The sequence below is a fragment of the Grus americana genome, chromosome 2 (genome assembly GCF_028858705.1).
Source record: "Grus americana isolate bGruAme1 chromosome 2, bGruAme1.mat, whole genome shotgun sequence".
Lineage (NCBI taxonomy): Eukaryota > Metazoa > Chordata > Aves > Gruiformes > Gruidae > Grus > Grus americana.
Window position 1 is genome coordinate 45,385,216 of NC_072853.1, and position 18,016 is coordinate 45,403,231.

The following is an 18,016-nucleotide window of genomic DNA, read 5'->3' on the forward strand; positions in this document are numbered from 1 at the left end:
AATCATTGGAACAGGCTGCCCAGGGAAGTGGTTGAGTCACCACCCCTGGAGGTATTTAAAAGTCATCTAGATGTGGTGCTCAGGCACATGGTTTAGTGGTGGACTTGGCAGTGCTAGGTTAACAGTTGGACTTGATGATCTTAAAGGTCTTTTCTAACCTAAACGATTCTATGATTCTACGACTCTGTGAGCTAAAGGAGAAGTGATAATCATCAGATGTTGTCATGATTTCTATATACTTTGCTCAGAAAGGTCTAGCAGAGTTATAGCAGCCTTCCTCCAGTAAAATTCCTTCACAAATGTCACTGTATTTGACTGAGAAGTTGCTCCAGCTGAAAAAGCAATAGAGTTGCTATTTTTGCAGTTACATTAATAGAGTTGCTTAGTTTGTCGACAGGGAGGCCTGGCACTAACTGCACCCCTGGCAGTGGCCAATCATGCCCCATTCATAATGTGTTAACTGCTCCGGCTCCTCGGAACTGTAACCCCGGTTTGCTTTACATCCATTCCTCCGTGTTATTAAAGCCTAACTCTGATTTTGAAAAGTCTACTTTTTATTATATATTACACTCTGTGTTCATAAAGCTGTTTCATAAAAAAAGCAAAAGACATAACCCACAGAAGGAGAACAAAGGCACTCCAAATGTTAAAATCCATAGAGACACAGGCCTGATGCTGAGTCTTATTCATAATCTATCTTTAGTGAAGAGTTCTGTGAATGCATCGGTGTGTGTTTTGTTACATGAGAACAACTGCTCTGCATGGACCAAACCCTTATATTGCCACATAAATGTTTGCCATTTAATAACTGATGAAAACAGTTGTGCAAAGAACTGTTTGTGAATTCTGCAGCATTCGGGAACGTACAGCTGCGATACCAACCGATAATGGATACAGCTGTGTGTGATGAAACCTAGAGCTGCAAGACAACTGTAGAGCTGATGATTTTCCCCTCCTTTTTCACTTGAAAAAAATTTGATTAACGTAGATCAGTTCTCAAAGGCTGTTTATAATATATATAAAATGATAGGAGAGAGAGAAGAGACTTCTCTTACAAGCATAATTCTAGTTGCTTTACTTCCTTAGGGGTCAAAAGCAAGCCAAGGAAAATCAATGTCCATTTGTGTTGCAGAAGCTGAAACATACAGTTCATTATTCACAACTGTTAAAATAGTCAATCAAAACATTTTGCCATGTGGAGCAACGAGAAAAAGCTATCTCGCATAATTTTGAATGAATATATATTTAGAAATAGCAAAGCATTTCATAAAAAGAATTTCAGAAGCAACTCTGTAATTAAGAATCAATGCTTTATGGTAAGACAAATGTTAACAACTACATTATTTATGAAGATCAAACTTTGAAAAAAATTCCAAGAACTTAGTATTATATCTGTTGAAATCCGTGACATTTTTACACTATGTTCAATAAATATAGCAAAATAGTCTTTATATCAAGAAAGAATCAGAGGGTAGGACTATTATCACTTATTAGATTCTGTCATCTGTACAGGATGATGTCAAAGTCCCTTCAGTTTTTGACAGAAAGAGGAAGAAAAATGAATGTCATCAACAGCACTCCCATTCTTATTTCTTTATGGACAGCTGTATTCTTTTAAATAAATTTAATAGAACAGGTGGAGGGGGAAAAGGCAATTTTGTTTTATTCAAACAGCCGTTGCTCGCAGTTAAATGTAATTCTCTTTAAATAATTTGACCAAAAGCAATATAAAATTTACTTAAAATTTCTAACATCTTCAACAATAAAGCTGTTGACAGCTGAATACTGTCCACTATTTGAAAAAATACATTGAGACTGAACAAAAAATATAATAAACCCAAACTTTAGAATAATCCAATGAATAAACTGTTCCTCCTGCGATAACATTATCTCAGAAGCTCCAAGCAATGAACACTTCAGAAGTGCTTGATGTCATCAGCTTTAAAAGCACACCTTTGAACCAAAATCTCACCCGACCAGGGAAGGAACACCCAAATCTCACAGCAAGTAACAAATACTTCATAGGAAAAAAATAAAAAATCCAACATTCTTGAGATGAGATCTAGATTATAACTCTCTGCAGAATAATCAATTGAGCCGACAATCAATTGCACTCATGGCATCTCTGAAACCATGAGTTCTTTCACAGACTCAGTATCAGTGCCAGTATTAAAGCAGTAAAACATCAGTGCCTTTACCTCAACCACATCTCACACAGGAATTTCAGTGGCTGTTGAAAAGCACCCTGCGAGCACCAGTGCAGGACTTCTGCACTGTTCCAGGGCTTGTTCCACTCTGGGAACATCCACTTCTACCCTCAGGGCAAGACAGTGTTCAGCTGTGTTCAGCTCCCGGCATGGGGGACCTTCTGCTTTTCACAGTGGAAGGTACAGCACAGCTTTCTACAAACCATCCATGCCTTATCGCTAAAGTCACTCTGAATACCTGAGTGGGACAGCAAACCTTGTCCAGAGGTATCATTTATCCATGTTTTGGCCTCACATGCAAAACCCCAACCCCACCTTCTAGAACAATTATATATATGTAACTCAAATCTACTGTTACTCTCATATTAGTATGACAGTGAAGAACTTTTAGGGATTTGTCCAACACTACCCAGAGCAAACTGGAGAACACAAAATTAATCTCATCGCAAACACTCTTCTTGATTAGTTTCCCTCAACTCATTACTTTCATAAATTGAAGAGAGCAAGTCCCCAGGAAACAACCCAGCCCTTGGCTCCTGCACCACCAGACTCATCACACAACTGAGAGTTCCACCTCTTTTGGCCAGCTCGAGCTAATTACTGAAGATAAGGCTCGGAGTCCCAAATGACAGTGACAGCCACAACTGAAGTGTGCAATAGAAAAAAGCTTTGTTTCCATATCGCATAGCTCTTTTCTTCATAAGGAGTAGATACATCACCTACTAAACCAATCTCTCAAGATGGATAATATTTTTTTCCTTGGATAATTAATTATATATGTGAATTTCTCTTGCTGTGTCTCCACTGCATTCCCTGGTGTTGACTGGAACTGTATCTTTGAGGCATGATCTGTTTTGGTTTGGGTTTTTTTAATGCATGCTTTCTTTCCTTCATCTGATCTGCAACAGGAATGCAGAAAATTTAGGTTGGCCACAATGACAGTAAGGCTTTCTGACTCTTCCAGTTATGGTAGGTAAAACTCAGGGCAAATACAGAAGGTCGGCTGTGTAACCATGCTGAGCCAATGTCACAGCATACTGCCAGAGGTACATGTTCATGCAGCAGATTCCAATTGGGATTCAACTCACCCACATTCAGTCCCCTCCCTGGAAACCTGAACTAAAAGAACAGGCATGAGAAGGGCCAAGAAAGACTACACATTAAATCCATTTGACACTTCTTATCATTCACTACAAATCCCTACCTTTTTAACAATGCATGCAAGCAGACCTGGCAATGACTACCGGTAAGAAATACTGACAGTATCACAGTTTTCCTAGTAGCTCAGGCACAAGGACCAGTGCTAAATCACAGGCATGAAGAAATGGTACTTATCTGAGCACTTCAGAAGGAAGAACTGAGAGCAGACTACAGCTCTTGTTTGTTTGTCTTACTATTCAATTTAAGATGAATAAATGGAAATGACACACTCAGCTCAGTTGGGCTGACTAGAAAAACCATGCTTAACTGTTGATATGTTTAATTTTGCTTACAGGTCTTTCTGTCAGTTCATGAAAGTTATGGCTGACAAGCCAAACAGCATGTCTGAGCAAATATGAAAAAATCAGGAAAGAAACATAATCTCCGAGCTTGCCCTGAAATTTCTGAATCAATTCAACATCTTCTCTATTAAAGAGATTTGCATAGTATTAAAATAAAAATGCATGCTATAAAGTTGAATGTATTGCAGTTTGGAAATCTCTGATCCAAAAGATATAAGCAAACTGGGATACAGAACATTAAAGGGGACACTAGAATAGCCTTATAATGAACTGTATGATGGCCACCCTGAATTTTTAAAATTAAGAACTACACCCATTTTAAACTGAAGTATAAATATGCAGAAAGGCTTTCTGACAAGTACCAAGTAAAAGATAAAGAAAACATGTGAAGATAAAAGGGTTTCATTAATATCTTAGAAGTTGTTGATTTTAATAATATCCTGAAAGACCTCAGGTCTTACCTTCCCCTTTCAAGTGTCTACAGAAAAATAAATGCTTCTTTTTTTCTATCAGACCCTGTGAAAACTCGGTTCTTCAACCATGTTAACAGAGTGAAAACCTGGCTGTAAGTGAAAGTCTAGAGCACCATGTTCTTTAATTCAGTGGCAGGGACCTTCATTAGATTATGTCATAACTATGGGACAAGATACTGCAAAAGCCAAACGATACATCATTAAATTATGTTTTCTTCCTCTCCAGGCAAAGAGCGAGTATAGCATTAGATTAGTTTGAAGGATTAAAAAGAAAAGGAAGAAAAGGGCTCTGGAACATGCATCAGAAGTGACAAAGCTGATACAATTTTTAAACCTCATTTATTCATATAATGAGGTATAAGCAGCTACTTATGTTAATTGTGGGATCCTCGAATGTAATATACAGCCCAAATGAATTCCAGATCAGTGCATGCTTCAGTGTTTTACGATCTCCCTTGCACACGCCTAGTGAAAGCCTGCCACTCTGCAACAGAGGATGGAATTGCTACAATAAAACCATAGGCAGACTTTGCTAAAAACTATACTTTTTTTTATATGACACAGAAGAAGCTGAGTATTTTAAGTAATGGATAGGTTTGCGTCCCACTGTCTAGCAATAGTTATTCTAATTGTGTTTCACAGTATCTTCAGAGAGTCAGAATTATGAACCACAGGAACGCTCCCCATAAACTGCACTGGAACAAATGACACTCCCCTCAGCCGGCTTACCCACAGTGATCTCCAGCCACCATTACGGGAAAGGCTTACTTTATCTTTCTGCTATAAACTTGAGTTAGTTACATGTTCACCGTACTGACATCCCAACATCTTTTAATCTTATTATGTCAATATTGCATCTATGTAAAAATGTGTATTTCGGTGCATAAAATGTTCTCTTGCTGCTGACAAATCAAAGTGCATTAACCTGGAAAGCTCTGCAGTTGCCACGCACACCCACACACCCCTTTTGCTAGAGATCTCACTGATTAGAAAACAAAATAACCAAAACTTAACAAACATTTCACGCGCAGTGACATTTCTGCAGGAGCATATGCTGCCAACATTGCAACTTATACTTTCATCACTATTACCAAGTTATTTCCCCAAGTTATTTCCTATACACATACCATGCCCAGTGCCCCTGCTGAAACTACCACGTTCACTGGAACTGACTGAGCTCTCAGTGAAATGTCAGAGCTTAGCTATAAATCTGTGTAAATGCTTTTATTTTGTGCTTCTTTCATGTTAGAACAGAACGTACATCAAGGTGACTGTAAGAGATTGTAGTTTTCAGGCTCATAGAGAAGACACCAAGGAAATCAGTAAGAGCAAACTTAATTAAACACTATCTGAAGTTCCGTCTTCTCCCAAACCTGCCCAGAATTCACATCTCTATCCCCTGCATTTCAGAGACAGGTGTTTCATAGATACAGAAAGTCAAGCTGCGTAGCTTACGAGCTATCAGTGCTGAAAGGTGAACTGGAGAATTCATTCTTTGCAGTGTGACAGGTCTGCTCTGAGCTCTTTGAGTTTTTAGCAAGAGATTACAGCCTCACAGGCCTCCTCCTTTGAAGTGGAGTTCCTCTGAGAACAGAATTAGTCCCTTGCCTGCAACCCGTGGTCCATATACTGGAATAAATTACAGTCAACTTTTTGTTCCATGGCAATGTCAAGTAGAGCAATAAATATCCACAGGCTAAAAGTAAGCAAACAAGCAAAGCTGGGCAAACCATATCCTCACAGCAAGAGCATCTCAAAGAAACTCACCAGGTAGGGCACAATAAAGTTAAAAGCATAAAAATCAAAACTCTGGGTTCACTATCTTAATCTGTAAGTGGGCCTGAAAGGTTAACACGCACCCTGCCTCTTTCCTACAAGAAGCAATTAAAAGACTCCTACAATTTAGTTACAGCTCAGCATGAAGAAGGCGGCATTTTATATTAACGCCTCTAAGAAGGCATCATCTCTTACAGTTGCAGAAGTGGGAAGAAGCACTGGGACACCGCGCTTCCTTCCCGGCTCCCACGCCGGAGCATCGCACCGGCGGGATGCCCGCCGCGGACTCCGGCAGAGTTGGAGCTGGGCTCCCCCGCAATCCCAACCACAAACCTCCCGCACCTAAACGCCTGAAAACTGCCGCTGGCGCCGCCGACCCTCCTGCCTCCAAACCAGGAGCGGGCGACCAACAGCTGCAAAAAAAAAAAGTCACTCGAGACGAAGGTAACGCCGCGAAAAGACAGCAGGAAAGGAGCGCTTACTTGCCTATACACCACCGCCGGGCGACCTCCTCTCAGCTGGTGAAACGCTGTGCCGCTCGTCCTCCGCTCCGCGCTATTTCCAAAATATTTCCACAGGGCGCCGGCACATCTCCGGGCTCAGCCGGAGCGCGCAGAGAGCCCGGCCGCTGCGCCCCCCAGCCCGGTGCCCATGGTGCCAGCCACAGCCCCGGCAACGCGCGCCCCTTCCCGCCGGCGATACCTCGGGGGCGGGCCGCCGGCTAACGACAGGGCATCGCACCCAAGCCGCCGCCGCCGCCGGCTCAAACTCCGCCGCCGCGCCGAGAGGGAGCGAGGGGCTCCCCGCGCCCTTCCCGGAGACGGAGCGGGGGCGCCGGGCGGGGGAGTGCGGGGAGGCAGCGCCGCCCCTCCGCGGCGGCGAGCGGCCAGGCGAGGCGAGCCGAGGCAAGGGGAGGCGAGGGGAGGCGAGGCGGCGCGCCGCCGCCACCGCGGCCGCAGCCAGCCGCGGCGATGCCGGCCCCGCCCGGGACCCCCGCCCGCCCCCCCGCCGCTCCCGGGGCGCTCCGTAACGCCACCCCGCTGCCAGCGCCACGAGATCCGGTGACGCGCAGCCCTCCCCCAGGCCGGCCCCCCTGGCGGAGCGGGGCGAGCGGGCGGTTAGGCGGGGCCCCGCGCCGCACCGCACGGGGGAACGTCTCCGGCGGGAGGCTCAGCCGGGCCCGCCGAGGGAGAACCGCCCTCTCGCCGCGCCTGTCCCGGCCCGTCCCGCCGCGGCGGCTGGCGATCCCGGCCTCGGCGCTGCCGGCGCCGCTGGAGCTGCCGGCCCGCCGGGGGGCGGCGGTGTCCGCTCCCCCCCCCCCCCCCCCAGGCCGCGGGGGAGCCCGCTCGCCTGGAGCCAGCGGAGCCCTCCCCCGTCCTCGGGAACTGCGGCTGTCGGGTCTCCCCCGTGCCCGGTAAAGTTGTCGGCCCCCCGCTCCTGCCTCAGTGAGCCTCCGGTTCTGCTCAACTTCCCCGGCTGCCGTTTCTCCTGGCTGCGTGGCTGGGTCCAGACTGACAGCTCGCCAGAGAGAACATACATCGACCCCCATGTCTGGAGGAAATTTGGTGCCGGTTTTATCACTTTGCCAGGCTGGCTTGGCGCGGCAGCGGCGCCGGCGGTTCGAGCGCGACCTTCCCTCCCCGTCTCCCAGCCCCTAACACGGGCCGCGGCTCTGCGGCCCCTACCCCGCACCGGAGCACAGCGAGCCCCGCTCTCCCGGGCTGCCTCGGACAAGGAGGGAGCGCAAACGGAGCAAAGGCGGGGAGGGGGATGATGCTCCCCTGTGCCTCCCTAAAGCTCCTGCGTGGTGCTCGCCATCCTCCTCCGCACGACCGCGCCTCTAACAGCGGCGCACGGCGCCCCGCTGGAGATCACCCCGCAGGCATCTCCCTCCCCGTCGGGCAGCGTTGAAATGATACAGTATAACGTAACAGATCAGTGAGATATACACGCACACCCGTATATGTAATACATACATATATATATGTACAGACACCCCATACGCACAGGTCGGTGAGGGGCGGCCGCCCCGAGGGAGCCGGATCTCCCCTCGGGACGGGTGCCGCCGGGCACCGACCCGCCTCCGCGAAGGCTGCGGGGGAGGAGGAGGAGAATTAGCGCAGGAGAAAAGAGGAGAGCCCGGGGGGAGCCGCCAACGGAGCCGCCCCTCAGCAACCCGCTCCCCCGCGCTGGCTGCGCGGAGCAGCGAGCCCCCGGGCTCCCCGCGGCGGGTGCCGGGACCCGGGCTCGGCCGCAGCGGGCGCGGAGCGGCCTCACCGACGCCCGCCGAGGCTGCAGGGAGCTGCGGGCGCGGGCAGGGAAATCCCGCGGCTGTCGCGGCAGGGAGACGGAGCCTCTGCTCGAGCGCGGTTTGGGGCAGAGCCGGCCCGTCAGGGTGCTCTTGCTGGACTGGGTGTGGGGGGAGCAGCATCCTCTGGGCCCCGTTTTAGCTCTTGAAAATATTTTTTCTGTCGTCAAGCTGAGGATATCAGGGAGGATGGTCAAAATTAAAAGGCTAATAAAAGAAGATTGAGCTTTGCTTTTCTGTGGCTCCTCTGCCAACCCTTTTTCTCTCAACTCGTTTAGGCTTCTTGGAATGAAGAGTAGTTTTCATATGCATCTTACAGTTAAGGGGTCTTCTTCCACCAAGCTGATGCAAACAAAAATGTTTCTGTTCATTATGAATTCCTTTTATAAATATTAACTTCAATAATATACAGTGAGCCATTAAGGAGGAAGAGGATTTAAAAAGATGGCTTCATGCAAGCTAAATGCAAAGATAATAGAGTTGCTCTGAAGAGTATAGTTAAGTGTTGAGTTGATAAATGCATGAGAATATGCAGTGATAGGTTTCATGCCTAATTGAACAGATTTGTACTTCAGTTCTCATCTAGAGATACAGATCCTTATTTTTCCCTGTTTCTTAGCACTGATTGATGTTAACAGAGTTCTTGATAGCTACAAGCTAACCAAGTTATCTGCCCTATTGTGGTTCTACTGAAAGATTGAATGGCTTGAACTGGCAGTTCTCCTGACAAGACTGAAAAAATAAATTATTACAACTATACATATATTAGGACTAGGATGATTAAAATACATGTCTGAGAATTGAAATAAGTGAAATGTAATGAACCAAAAACTATCCAAACACAGAAGTAAAGCAGAACTGTAACCCTCCTTGCTCATGCCCTGCTCAGAAGGATGACACTCAACCTTTGAGAGCACTGATTTTAAACGAAGTGGAAACAAATACTCTTTTATGATCTTCTAATTACCCTGGCTAGAGCCAATCCCACACTCAACTTCCAACAGGGACTTCATTAGCAGTAAGAATATGCTGAAGATGAACTCTACCAAACCAGGTGAAAAGAGTGTGCAATATTTTTAATCGTTATCAAACTGATGCCACATGATTATATGAAATAAGGATGACTTCCAGTTTTACACATGATTATAAGGTTAATTTTGTGTTGTATTTTTGCTTCGGACAGCACAAACACAACATAGGATTCTTACATATATAGAAATCATATTTCAGGTAAGCTTAGGATGTAGTCAAGAATGTGAATCAACATTTAAAGTCAGAGTGGGTGACCCACAATTGTTTTTGTGTAGTATGGTCAATACTAATCAAGAAATTTCACATAATAAGCTGATGTTAGTTTGGCTTCTGTTGTAGGTTCTGCAGCTTCAGTAGACTGACACCATGCAAGTCACCAACAAGGATGGAGTGACAGAGGAGGAACAGCATAAAAAAATGGAAGAAATAGAGGCTAGGCATGAAGATAAAAATGGCATTGTTTAAAAAAGATGGGGATGAAAGGAAGAATGTCACCCAACAAGGAAGCAAGTGACATCCTTTGTAAAACTGTATTGACTATCTATCTGCAAGAGGTCATTTGTCTTCTTTTCCCTTAGCAAAATTATTACATCACCCAATCTCTTTTTTCTAGTTAAAGTATAGTTCACTTAGATTGTGGACAGTGATTCTGACATTTGGCAGCCAAACAGTGGTGCATACGTCTGTCACACATAAGCCTCACTGTTAAAGTGCTGGGAAATGAAGAGCTGAAAATTAAGGCTTTGAAAAAGTGCATGGGGAAAGAAACAACCTGTAGTAGTGGACCATTAAGATGAATATAGGAGAAAAATATTACAGGTGCTTTGGGGAGCAGATGGGAGAGCCTTTTTATCCAGTATCACTGCAACAGTGGGTTTTCCACTCATGTAGCAGGTCCTAGCATCTCTGGGAACGCATCATGGCTCTCCACTGTTATCTATTCTGTTACCTATTCTTTCCTTGACAGAACCTTGCTCTTTATCAATTTTAGGCCATAAGCAATATGAAACACACTTCAGTCTGCAAATGAAGGCAAAGTATACTCCTATTTTGAATATGAAAATCAGTACCTAAAACCAAGCATGGCTGATGTTCATTTACAAGCACTCTTTTTTTCAATGACAAAATTCCTTTAATAGACCTCTAGGTGCAGTTTTAATTCTTACAAAGTATCAGGTCTTATTTATTCACATAAAAATGCTCAATAAAAAGACATTATCAGCCTGTAAGAAGATATTTTTAAGCAGAATATCAAAGAAAATGAAGTGTAACATATAGCACTGATGGGTTTTTCATTCTATGAGAATAGAATTAATCTATTTTCAATATCCACTTTTGGAAAAGATAACAATCAAAATAGAAAATGTAACTCCCTCAAGAACAAGTATTACATGCTTTATGATAAGTAAGTCACAAGGTCATCTGTAAGCACCTTGGTACTCCTTATATTGAGTTACAAATGCAGAGCACATTCCCAATTTCTGACAACTCTGCATTGTTTTTCATTTCCTTTCACAGACTGCTAATAAGCCACACAACTGAGTCTAGAAAAGTCTATGAACATATTCCCTCTTGTTTTCCCACAACTAGTCTAAACTAAACTTAAAGAAAATACTTGATTTACCAGTATCTGGCACACTTATATAAAATAATGTGTCATTTGTCACCATGGTTTGTAATCTGAAAATCTGACTGGGGAAATGATGGAGACCAAAATAACCTTTTACAGTCTGTGGGTGGCCAAAAAAGCTGCAGCTATATTCCATAATATTCCTTGCTGCTGTGATTTGTTTCTCAAGAGCTCTTGTCAATCCATTTAAAACTCACACTTGCATAGACCCAAAGAGAGACACGGGGGTTTGTTCAGACTGGAACTGAATATGCTTATACATTAAAATCCCTCTTTTCACATGTAAACAGGATATTAGCAATTCTATAAATTCTATGTGAATTTTACTTTGAAATTCTGAGCTTTTTCAAATCATCTCAAAGCTTGAAGAATTTAAACACATATACATTGAAACCAAACAGCAGAGAACCTCAAAGAAGCCAAACTGTGAAGTTCATAGTCTTAAATTTATTCCTTAATCCCAAATTTTACACACAGCCTGTACACCATGTTCAGTACTGTTATTATTTATGCCAGTCTGTAATTGGCTTGCATCTCATTAATGGGTATTTTTAACCTATAAGAGAATTTGGATAAAATTATAACAAAGGATTTTAACTAGTTTCAGGGAAATTATCTGTGTTGTCAGCTTTAGCAATTTATTTATTAAAATCAATTATCACAAATTAGAAATGGCAAGTAACAAATCATAGGCTACAAGCAGTAGGATCTAAGAAAATTATCAAGTACTTTTTTTCTGTATTATCCTCAATAAAAAACTTATCTTTGCATTATCAAAATTATCCTATTTCTTCACCAAAATAAGATAAAATTGCCCTCTGTGCATTTAAAAAACAATTTTACACATTGCCAAGTTCAAAACTGCGGGTTTTTTTTTTCCTTTGGAAGACAAATAACTGATAAAAGACAAGTATCATTTAAAAATGACTAACTTACACTCTGTAATATTTTTAAGTCTCCATAAGAAAACTAAAAAGATAAAAGATTATTAAGGATGTGAAAGAATTTATTTCTGTTAGTTTCACAATTTTTGAAGTGGCAGTTAAAAGATGAGACAGTGGAATTCAAACATGGGATGTAATCTCCAAATAATTTAATTAATTAAAGCATTTTGAAATATATATGGATACAGCCATAGTTTATAAAATCGTTGCTATGTTCATAGAATCATAGAACCACAGAATGGTTTGGGTTGGAAGGGACCTAAAAGATCACCTAGTTCCAACCCCCCCGCCATGGGCAGGGACACCCTCCACTAGACCAGGTTGCCCAAAGCCCCATCCAACCTGGTATTAAAGATCATTAATATATACTCAAGAAATTTTTTTCAGATGGAATAAAAGTCACAGTTTTGCCCAAAAGTTGAAACCACTCTGCAAAGAGGTATTAAGCCTTAGGTACAAAATTACACCCATTGCAGATAATCCCTGACAGATGCATATTAGGACACGGTCTGCCCAGCATCTTCAACCTGTCCCAAGTGTCTGCCTGCGTGAGGATGAAGAGAGCAATGGCTATTTAATCAGCAAATGCTTTCAGATGGCTCAATACTTTTTTTCACACTCATAGCTCCCAGTCAGGGAGAGGTGATAAAAAGGAGCTGCTTCTGTGACTGCCAAAGACATGGAGAGGTGATTCTGTCTATGGATGACTGAGACAAGCCTTCCTGCCTGGACCCACCATGGCATCCCTCTGAATCTTCGGTAGAAAGGGCAGCTGCTTTAGCTCAGATTTCCCTCCTCAGTTCCATAACAGCAACGTCGTGCTCTGTGAATGAATTCAGTGTTTGCTGTAAATGCAAAGAATGACTCCTTCACTGCAGAGACGGGGATGTAGGTGTCTCTTGGTGTGAGGAACATGATAGGTGTATGTAGGCTGAACACTGTGTGCTGATGCTCAGTGCACATGGGAAAGAAAAAAACTGGCCTAGTTTGAATATATTGTAAAATCTAAGCAGTTTTCTGCCACGATGCATGTGGTTTGCATGCACGACCTACGTCTAACCCCAGGGAAAACCATCTGGGCTGTAGGAGCTGCACCATTTGCTGATGTTTCTTGAAGAAACTGACCCCAGCTCAGAACTGTGTGACCCACTGCATTTCTGCATTAATGAGTCAAAACCCTCAGATCCTTAGCTACTGAATAATCAGCATTGCTCTTCCATCATGTAGACAATCATGAAGTTTTGGGTTGGTTTTCTTTCTCCCTTCCCTAGCCATGGATTAACAGCTCACAGCTGTGAAATAGTTCCCAACATCACTGTCTGCTTCTCCCACCACACTTTGGTGCCATCTACTGAACATGAACATGGTTCTTACACAACTCCCAATAGCCCAGTTCACTAGAGCTCTGTGACTCTGGTCTTTGCTCAGTCTCCACCTAATATTTCACAGCCCTTTCTTCTCAGCACATCGTGTCCCTGCCTTTGGCCATCTTGGTCAGCAAGACCAGAGCACTGATCTGGGACTAAGATGATGCAGATGTCATTCTTATTTTTAGTAGATCTCATGTATAACTTGGAGAAAAAAAAAAAAAAAAAAAACAGGTTTATTCCATCCTTCATTTTACTTCTGTCTGTCAGAAAAGGCATTGTTTGCCACCTGGGTGCTTTTCCATGGCTTGACCAAGGATCAAAATGGAGATGAAGGAAAACAGCAGAAATGCAATTAAAAGCACACTTTTTTTTTGTTTGTTTGTTTGTTTAAGCAGGCTACTTTTAGTCACATATATGTGCTAAGCTAGTCTTCTGATGATGTCCCACAGAATTCAATGTTGTCTGCTACTTCTCTGCTCCAGTCTGATACAGATGACATAACTAGCAGAGCTTCATATGGTTCCCTTATCCATACCTTGGAAGGAGCACACTTGGGGGCTCCTCTGCCTCGATGTGCTGCTCCAGAACGGCTTTTCTGAGCAGGTTGCTGCTGAGGGCTCTGTAGGACATGTACCTTTCCTGGGTGGTGTCAGGGTGCTGCAAGGGTCGATGGCTCTCTGGGATCCAGGTGGGTATAGCGACAAAGGCAGGTCCAAGGTCAAACTGGGAAGACAACGCACAGATTAGGGTCCAATTCAGCAAGGTCCATGGGTGGGCGCAGGCATGGTTATGAGAGAACTGCAGGCAGGCAAACCTACAACGTGTGCCTGTGTCCTACAGCGGGGACTGATGGCCCCAGGTGGAGCTGAAATGTGGTCCTGGTCCCATGGACAGGGGTGGAGGTCCAGGGGAGGCTGGGTGGGGACAGTAAGGACTGGAAGTGCCCTTGGGGCCCTCAAAGTTGATAAAAAAAGAAAATACTCTTCACCCGTAACTGCAGTGAAGCAGGGCCTGCCACTTTTCTGAAGTAAACCTACTCCAGGACATTCCTACTGCAAAGGTTTTCTGTGCTGCGAATGCCTGTACCAGATTATCGCTCATTACAGAAACAGGAAGGTACCAAGCTGAAGCTCCAGCTCTGATACAGCTTTTCCCGAGAGCTGTTGATTCCAGGGCAAAGCAAGACCTCCTGCAATTCCAGCACTGTTTTGCTCACAGATATAAAAAAAAAAAACAAACCCACCCACAGTATCTCATTCGGAAATCAAGAAATGGGTATTTTTTTCATTAGTATAAGAAACGCTTGCACAAAATGTTTCTAATTTTTATACAAGGAAAACCATTTTGACATGGTACCTTTGAAGTGTTCCTTCTGAGATGCAATCAGCAAGAAGGAAACCTTAATTCAAGGAATGAATTTGGACTATCCACCTCTACTTCTCTTTCACAGTACTAATCTGTCTTCCAAGTATTACCTCTCTACAAATATTATATATTTCTGAAATAATTTTTTCACAGAAGTAAAACGAAGGATGGAATAAACCTGGTGGGTTTTTTTCAAGTTATAGATGAGACCTGCTAAAAATAAAAATGACATCTGCATCATCTTAGTCCCAGATCAGTGCTCTGGTCTTGCTGCCTGCATTATCCTCCCCCTTCCTGGAGGGAACTCCGCTGACCCAGCATCTGTGGGAAAGCTTTAGCCACACTTACAAACTGGGAAGAAACAAAATGAATGTCTTATATATAAATTTAACCAATCATTTTAGCGATTCCTTAATAATTATTTCTGTGGGGGAAAAGTAACAGCAAGAAGAGTGTTGCAGAGTGCTAGCCTTAGAATCTTGATACCTCATTTAATACTCCATTTTATCTAGAAAAAACATGTATCCTATTTTCTGCCATGGGTGACTCAGAAGTTGAGTTCACATGATTAGCTTCCCTCAGAATTTCAGCTGGCTGACTTCTGTAATTTTTCCTGGTTTATGCCCATTAGGTATTTATTAGCTCATAAAGACACTTTTCTTTCATTTGTTACAAATATTTGTATAAAAATAATTAATTTATTCTCTTCAGTACATATTTGATTATTTTAGTAGACTGTGTTATCATGATGAAAGGCTGAGGAAAAAATTGAGTAGTATTTAAATACACCAAATTAAATTATTTATTGTTTTCAGAAGAATAAATTGACTCTTAAGTATATTCTGATTCTATTTCTCCCTTAGTAATAACTCTCAGAAATGATCTGATATTATCTGTAGATGTGATTAAAATAGTCATAATTTAATATGAAATCAAATATTAATTGCAGCTTTTTCATGATGAAAACAAACCACTTGTCAGTATGCAATAGTTTTTACAGGTTAATTAGACTTCAACATGGGCCTCAGATTTAAAAAAAAAGGGAAAGAGAAAGTAGACATGCATCTCAAAGCAATCTTATTTATCACTGCAGATGTTATGGGGAGACTAAGTATAACTGGGTCACAGATCTATCACAAACTTATGAAATCCTTAGCAAAACCCATCACGTGTAGGGTTGCATGGCTATGAAATGAATATTAATTCCTGGTGTTTTTTCCAAGTGGCACTAACCAGTGAGTTAGATTTTATGCCAATACTACTATGAATGCTTGAAAGAAATGTTACTTCTGTACTTTGCTTAATTTTTAAAGGAAAATATTGAGTTGACTTTTGGGCTTAACGTTTGTTTTTCATTGTTGATTAATAGCTCCTAAAAGAAACAAATATAAACCCCTGGAATTTACCTAAAGCTTGATAAAAAGGTAGCAGAGTTTTAAACATATGCAATACATGCATTTTAGGAATTAAATTATAGTGAAATTTATCAGTTAGACCAGAAATGGGGAGAAAGTTCACTTTTATTTGGTAGAAAATGCTGTGTTGTTGTTGATAAAATATTTCAAAATTTTCCAGAGAAATAAAAAATTCAGAAAAGCTCCTTTCACATCAGTCAAAACCTTTATAATGTTTTCTTCTTTTATTCGGTATAGTGAAATTAGATGTAATTCCAAACCAGAAAAAAATATGTATTTTCTCTTATGATAATATCAGTTTATTTTGATGCTTACTGCGAAACACAATTCTGTAAAGCTGACTTGGTGCCACTTTGGCTCCTCACCAAAACGCTTTTGATAAATTGGCTTTTCTTCAACAGAAACATTCTGCCAAAAAAAAAAAAAATTCTATTTATAACAGAAAGTCTATGTACCAGTGTATGTACCGCTCATGCAAGCTGTTTTGACTGATTGGCATCTGAATCCGAGCTAGTATTGATGGGTGCTGATATATATCGAAGCTTCTCTGTGCCCTTGTATCACACTGAAGGCTGGAACAATCACTTGCAGCAGCTCCTGTACAGAAGTTGATGTACAGCTGCCAATAGATAAATCATTTACTTTCAACACCTGTGCTGGCTACTTCCTAGAGGTTTTACATTAGCATGCTGGCTCCCTCTCTGCAGAGAGAAAAGACTATTAACCTGAAGCCATTTCATGGACAAAGAGACAGATTCTGACAAACTGAAATACTGAGGGGAAAAAAAATGTCAAAGCTGGAATATGGCAATTCTTGTTATAAAGCTTCTTTCTGATAAAAGAGGGGGGTTCAAGGAACTGCCACATACGTAACATATTCTTTGTATTCTTCCTGGTACATCAGGCAAACGATTCTGTCTGGCTTTTATGGTTCCCTTGTCTAAATTACGGTTTTTGCTTGTGGCTTCCTCTGGTCACAAAATGGTTTAATGCTCCCGGATCACAGAGAAGAATCACTTAGGAGATACTCCGTAGTCTCTTGTGATTAAGTACTCTATTAAAACTACAACCCAGACGTGAAGATCCTGTGGAGGCACTACGAAGACTGACATTTGGAGCTGAAAAAGATCTTAGAAAACCTCTTACATCTGTCTGGCAAATTCAGATTTATTCCCATTGACCCTCCTGAACTTGATAGTCTAGTCTGGGCAAGAATCCAAGATCTTTCATGAAACTGACTTCCCCCAAGCCTCCTTAATATCACTAGCTCTTAGATAATGGGGCTTAAAGTCTCAAACCACCCTGAGATCTCTCAACCCTGAGCTGTTCCCGTGTTACAGGCTTCACTAAGCTGCATTCTGCTCAAGTAGTAACAGCTCAGATGCTGTCTTCAGTCTGATTTCTTTTGAAATCGTAGTCAGTGAACCTCTGCTGTCCACTGTTGCTCGTTCAGAGTGTGAAAAGGTGAACATTTATTTACATGTTCTACCCAGCTATGCCTGAGACTCCAAGAAGGAAAGAGCAATAGTACAATAGAGAACTCTTCACAGAACCGGGAATAATAATGGTAATAGTTTTTAATGGCAGACGATGAGGGTCATGGAGAGCTGTGTGCATGCATGCACATACACAGTATGAGTCCCTGAAAATCAGCATTCAGGGCTCTAATGTTCTGAATACAGCAAAATATTGTAGTTGTAAAAGAACTGTGAAGTACTGGATGCTAAATTTTTAGTGTTGTTCTCACTAGGTATCTTTAATTCACATGTAAATAATACATAAAACCATTACTTAAAAGAATGTAGAAAACATAAAGAATGTTAGAGATCTGAAGAAGAGATTTTGTAAGTGTTTTAACGATCACAGCCCCAGCGTCAATTAATGCAATCTATGTATTTTAAATCTGTGCACAAATACCTTTCAAAAAATTGAAAAGCCACATAGAACAAATCAAGTTAGAAATGTTGAGAATATGTGGAGTTGCGATAAAACAT

The 18,016-nt window shown here is 42.4% G+C and overlaps 1 protein-coding gene across 2 annotated transcripts in view; it reads right to left on the reverse strand.

The window, feature by feature from the left end:
• SNTG1 (syntrophin gamma 1) overlaps positions 1-6,993 on the reverse strand; it is a 367,033-nt gene extending 360,040 nt beyond the window's left edge. The window contains exon 1 of one of the 2 annotated variants that reach the window (XM_054817565.1): positions 6,445-6,993. The gene's annotated coding sequence lies outside the window, so the exon portion shown is untranslated. Of the gene's footprint in view, positions 1-6,440 lie in introns of both variants that reach the window. The other variant, XM_054817564.1, reaches the window with a different exon arrangement.
• Positions 6,994-18,016: the final 11,023 nt, after the last annotated feature.